The following is a 6,822-nucleotide window of genomic DNA, read 5'->3' as shown; positions in this document are numbered from 1 at the left end:
GTCGGCAATAACGTCACTTTGACAGAAGAAAAATTCGGCTTAATAGCTGCATCAAAAGGCGACATGAAAAAGTATTGGAGAGATTTTGATCAAATACAAGTTTTTGAACAAATGCTCGGGGGCTACTTTGGAAAAATGAAGAGAACAAGAAATACAAAATAGGAATGATGTGAGCCTATGATCAAATACAAATATTTGTTCATAGCCTCGGGGGCTACTCCCATCGGGAGCGCTGTTCGCGCACCCGAGAAATTATAAAACTTCGGGAGAGGAAAAAAATATAGCGGCATAAAGTGTGGAGCCTACAACCAAGTACAAGTCCTTGGCTGTAGCCTAGGGGGCTACTCCCATCGGGAACGCTGTTCGCGTGCCCGATGAAATTATAAAAAAAAGAGAAGAGAAAAAGACAGAATGAAGAGAAGAAATATAAGAAAAGCAAGAGAGTATATTTCGAGTTATAAATAACTCTGCATATACTCCCATCGGGAGAGCAACATAAGTCATCTTTGACTCGATAAAATGTGCCATTCCATCAGCCGAATAAGCACTCGACAATATATTCTCGAACGCCGAAGTTGCGATCAATTTCCGAATGCCGCAAAACTTTGCGAAGGTAAGACCCCGGATCTATTCCGTGAGGCGTGGCGCCGTCTCCGACGTCGGTTTGCTACTTTTATCCGTATCAACGGATACGAAGAAAAATCCTAACGGACGCGTTAGGTACCCGATAAATATGACCGAGACTCGACGGAATGGTAAGACCTTAAGCGGCACCTGTCGAAGTTTACACCAGTATCCCGAAATCATGTCCGGGGACGTGATTTTGAAGTAGGTTTTGCGGATTGCCACTAGAGCGGTTAACTAGTACACGATCCGTCGGATGAACTAGCCCCAACTACCATTATCCCTGTACAATATAGAAATTTACATGAAGAAATATAGAAAAGTTTAAGTTGTTGATTAAAAATAAACAGTGGAGATTTTCCCTGACTCTGCGATTCAAGCAAAATCTCGGGGGCTACTGACATAGGCATCCCAAATGGGCCTGCCAAAGATAGTACCCGGAGTTTATTGAAGGCCCATTACCCGAAGAATAAGAAGACTCGGAAGCCCAAGATAGTATTAAGGAAAGCTAGAGTTGTAATAGAAAGTCTTATTTTGTAATCTTACGGGATGAGTTAGAAACTTTCCCGGACTTTGTAACTTGTACGGCACGAATCCCTCGGCTCCGCCTCCTATATAAGGGGGAGTCGAGGGACGCAGAGATCATCGAATCATTGTTTACAAACCCTAGTTTTCATATCCGTCGAGTACTTTTCGGCTGAAACCTTCGAGATCTACTTGCCCTCTACATCCAACTAAACCCTAGTCTACAATCCGTACGCATTGACAAGTTAATACCTTGTCACTAGGGAATAGACTTTCACTAGTGGACACTCTCAACTTTGATCACATAACAGAATAGATAGATGCATACTCTACACTCTTTTGTTGGATGATGAACACCATTGCGTAGGATTACACGAACCCTCAATGCCGGAGTTAACAAGCTCCACAATTCAATGTTCATATTTAAATAACCTTAGAGTGCATGAAAGATCAACACGACTAAACCAAGTACTAACACAACATGCACACTTGTCACCTTCACACTATGTATGAGGAATAGATCACATCAATACCATCATAGCAATAGTTAACTTCATAATCTACAAGAGATCACAATCATAGCCTACGCCAAGTACTAACACGGATGCACACACTTGTTACCATTACACCGTGCGGGAGGAATAAAACTACTTTAATAACATCACTAGAGTAGCACATAGATAAATTGTGATACAAAACACATTGCAATCATAAAGAGATATAAATAAGCACTTCACTACGCCATTCATAACAGTGAATAAGTATTACGTGAAATATAGCCTAAGAGACCCACACGGTGCACACACTCGTCACCTTTACACACGTGGGACAAGGAGTCTCCGGAGATCACATAAGTAAAACTCACTTGACTAGCATAATGACATCTAGATTACAAGCATCATCATATGAATCTCAATCATGTAAGGCAGCTCATGAGATTATTTTATTGAAGTACATAGGAGAGAGATGAACCACATAGCTACCGGTACAGCCCCGAGCCTCGATGGAGAACTACTCCCTCCTCATGGGAGACAGCATCGTTGATGGAGATGGCGGTGGTGTCGATGGAGGAGCCTTCCGGGGGCACTTCGCCGCTCCGGCAGGGTGCCGGAACAGAGACTCCTGTCCCCCAGATCTTGGCTTCGCGATGGCGGCGGCTCTGGAAGGTTTCTCGTACCGTGGTTTTTCCGTATCGTGGTTTTAGGTCGAGGGGGCTTAAATAGGCGAAGAGGCGGCGTCAGAGGGTCGAAGAGGCGGCGACACCATAGGGTGGCGCGGGCCACACCCAGGCCGCGCCGGCCTATGGTCCCGTGGGCCTGTGCCCCCTCTCTGGCGGTTCTCGGGTGTTCTGGATGCTTCCGGGCAAAATAGGAACCTGGGTCTTGATTTCGTCCGATTCCGAGAATATTTCTTTACTAGGATTTCTGGAACCAAAAACAGCAGAAAACGGGAACTGGCCCTTCGGCATCTCGTCAATAGGTTAGTTCCGGAAAACGCATAAATATGACATATAATGTGCATAAAACATGTAGATATCATCAATAATGTGGCATGGAACATAAGAAATTATCGATACGTCGGAGACGTATCAGACTCTTCGTCAACTGTTAGGCCTTGATGAGGCGCCAGTGAAGGAGGTAGTAATTACATATGTGCCGAATAGGCCTCTCGTCGAGCCTGCGCAGGAAGAGGATCTACCTCCACAAATGACAAGTCTGCTAAAATGGTACAAGGGTTACATAAAAAATAAAAACGCCGAAGAATATATTTATGCGGAAGTTAGACATGAGCATCACTTCAAACATTACTATGTAACAATTCATCTAAGTGAATTGTTCCAGCTTCTCAATCTGCGCGAGCTCGACAAATCTATCATCAGTTGCTACGTTCTGTAAGTGATTTATTTCTACCCCATCTCGTTCATTGCATGCACTATATATATGTCCTAACTATATTGTTCTGTACGCTATTATGCAGATTGAAGATCAAGGAATGCGAAGTAAGGAACATCCATGATGTTGGGTTCATTGACCCACAAATCGTTAATGGATATGTGTTAAAACATCACCCCGCCGACGTGGAGGAAGACCTGTGGCGGTTTCATGATAATCAGGAACTCAAAAGTGATATTCTATTTCCTTACCATTTTGGGTGAGTGTTTGATACGTCTCCGACGTATCGATAATTTCTTATGTTCCATGCCACATTATTGATGATATCTACATGTTTTTTTGCATACTTTATGTCATTATTATGCGTTTTCCGGAACTAACCTATTGACGAGATGCCGAAGGGCCAGTTGCTGTTTTCTGCTGTTTTTGGTTTCAGAAATCCTAGTAAGGAAATATTCTCGGAATCGGACGAAATCAACGCCCAGCATCCTATTTTTCCACGAAGCTTCCAGAACACCCGAGAGCCGCCAGAGCAGGGCCCTGTGGGCCCCAGACGACAGGGTGGCGCGGCCCAGGCCTTGGTCGCGCCCCCCTAGTGTGTCACCGCCTCGTCGCCTCCCCGACTCCGCCTCTTCGCCTATATAAAGGTCCCTGACCTAAAAACCACGACACGTTCGACGAAACCGGAGAAAACCTTCCGGATCCGCCGCCATCGCGAAGCCAAGATCCGGGGGACAGGAGTCTCGTTCCGGCACGCCGCCGGGACGGGGAAGTGCCCCGGAAGGCTCCTCCATCGACACCACCGCCATCTTCATCAACGCTGCTGTCTCCCATGAGGAGGGAGTAGTTCTCCATCGAGGCTCGGGGCTGTACCGGTAGCTATGTGGTTAATCTCTCTCCTATGTGCTTCAATACAATAATCTCATGAGCTGCCTTACATGATTGAGATTCATATGATGATGCTTGTAATCTAGATGTCATTATGCTAGTCAAGTGGGTTTTACTTATGTGATCTCCGGAGACTCCTTGTCCCACGTGTGTAAAGGTGACGAGTGTGTGCATCGTGTGGGTCTCTTAGGCTATATTTCACAGAATACTTATTCACTCGTTATGAATGGCATAGTGAAGTGCTTATTTATATCCCTTTATGATTGCAATGTGTTTTGTATCACAATTTATCTGTGTGCTACTCTAGTGATGTTATTAAAGTAGTTTATTCCTCCTGCACGGTGTAATGGTGACGAGTGTGTGCATCGTGTAGTACTTGGCGTAGGCTATGATTGTGATCTCTTGTAGATTATGAAGTTAACTATTGCTATGATGGTATTGATGTGATCTATGCCTCCTTTCGTAGTGTGAAGGTGACGAGTGTGCATGCTATGTTAGTACTTGGTTTGGTTATGTTGATCTGTCATGCACTCTAAGGTTATTTAAACATGAACATCGAATATTGTGGAGCTTGTTAACTCCGGCATTGAGGGTTCGTGTAATCCTACACGATTAGTGGTGTTCATCATCCAACAAGAGGGTGTAGAGTCTAGCATCTATCTATTTATTCTGTTATGTGATCAATGTTGAGAGTGTCCACTAGTGAAAGTATGATCCCTAGGCCTTGTTCCTAAATACTGCTACCGTTGCTTGTTTACTGTTTTCATCGCATCTCGTACTTCCTGCAATATTACCACCATCAACCACACGCCAGCAAGCACTTTTCTCGGCGCCGTTACTACTCGCTTATATTTATTCATACCACCTGTATTTCACTATCTCTTCGCCGAACTAGTGCACCTATTAGGTGTGTTGGGGACACAAGAGACTTCTTGCTTTGTGGTTGCAGGGTTGCATGAGAGGGATATCTTTGACCTCTTCCTCCCTGAGTTCGATAAACCTTGGGTGATCCACTTAAGGGAAACTTGCTGCTGTTCTACAAACCTCTGCTCTTGGAGACCCAACACTGTCTACAAGAATAGAAGCTCCCGTAGACATCAAGCACTTTTCTGGCGCCGTTGCCGGGGGGGAAAGGTAAAACGCACTCATACTCCGGTCTCAGGTAAAGTACTTTTCTGTTACCATTGTGTGTGTGCTCGAAGCTATTTCCTTTAGATCCTGCAATTGCATCTTTTTGTTTCTTGTTTACACTAGTTTGGCATAATGGACAACAATGAGCTTCTTATTCTATTTCCTGATTTAAGACATGGATGGTTTGATGCGAAAATTAAAAAACCCATGGAACATATTAGTATGAACACTTTGAATACCATTGTTGCTAATGATATAGAAAGTTCTAAGTTTGGGGAAGCTGGTTTTCATGATCTTTTTAGTCCCCCAAGCATTGAGGAGAAAATTTTCTTTGATGATACTTTGCCTCCTATTTATGATGATTATAATGATAGTGGTCTTTTGGTGCCACCTACTATGGAGAGTAAATTTTGTTGTGATCATACTATGCCTCTTACACTTGATGAGAATAATAATGATAGCTACTTTGTTGAATTTGCTCCCACTACAACTAATAAAATTGATTATGCTTATGTGGAGAGTAATAATTTTATGCATGAGACTCATGATAAGAATGTTTCATTTGATAGTTATATTGTTGAATTTGTTCATGAAGCCACTGGAAATTATTATGAGAGAGGAAAATATGGTTGTAGAAGTTTTCATGTTACTAAAACACCTCTCTATATGCTGAAATTTTTGAAGTTACACTTGTTCTATCTTCCTATGCTTGTTACTTTGCTCTTCATGAACTTGTTTATTTACAAAACTCCTATGCATAGGAAGCATGTTAGACTTAAATTTGTTTTGAATTTGCCTCTTGATGCTCTCTTTTGCTTCAACTACTATTTCTTGCGAGTGCATCATTAAAATTGTTGAGCCCATCTTAATGGCTATAAAGAAAGAACTTCTTGGGAGATAACCCATGTGTTTATTTTGTTACAGTACTTTTATTTTGTATTTGTGTCTTGGAAGTTGTTACTACTGTAGCAACCTCTCCTTATCTTAGTTTTATTGCATTGTTGTGCCAAGTAAAGTCTTTGATAGTAAGGTTCATACTAGATTTGGATTATCGCACGTAAACAGATTTCTTTCCGTCACGAATATGGGCCTAATTCTCCGTATGTAACTCAGAAAATTATGCCAATTTACGTGAGTGATCCTCGGATATGTACGCAACTTTCATTCAATTTGAGCATTTTCATCTGAGCAAGTCCGGTGCCTCTTTAAAATTCGTCTTTACGGATCGTTCTGTTTTGACAGATTCTGCCTTTTATTTCGCATTGCCTCTTTCGCTGTGTTGGATGGATTTCTTTGTTCCATTACCTTCCAGTAGCTTTGAGCAATGTCCGAAGTGTTAAGAATGATTGTGTCACCTCTGAACATGTGAGTTTTTGATTATGCACTAACCCTCTAATGAGTTTGCTTTGAGTTTGGTGTGGAGGAAGTTTTCAAGGGTCAAGAGAGGAGGATGATATACTATGATCAAGAAGAGTGAAAGCTCTAAGCTTGGGGATGCCCCGGTGGTTCACCCCTGCATATTTCAAGAAGACTCAAGCATCTAAGCTTGGGGATGCCCAAGGCATCCCCTTCTTCATCGACAAACTATCAGGTTTCTTCTCTTGAAACTATATTTTTATTCGGTCACATCTTATGTACTTTACTTGGAGCATCGGTTTGTTTTTATTTTTGTTTTGTTTGAATAAAATAGATCCTAGCATTCATTGTGTGGGAGAGAGACACGCTCCGCTGTTGCATATGGACAAATATGTCCTTAGTCTTT

Source organism: Lolium rigidum, chromosome 6 (genome assembly GCF_022539505.1).
Source record: "Lolium rigidum isolate FL_2022 chromosome 6, APGP_CSIRO_Lrig_0.1, whole genome shotgun sequence".
NCBI lineage: Eukaryota > Viridiplantae > Streptophyta > Magnoliopsida > Poales > Poaceae > Lolium > Lolium rigidum.
The sequence above is the reverse complement of the archived record's forward strand: the minus strand, read 5'-3'. Positions refer to the sequence as shown.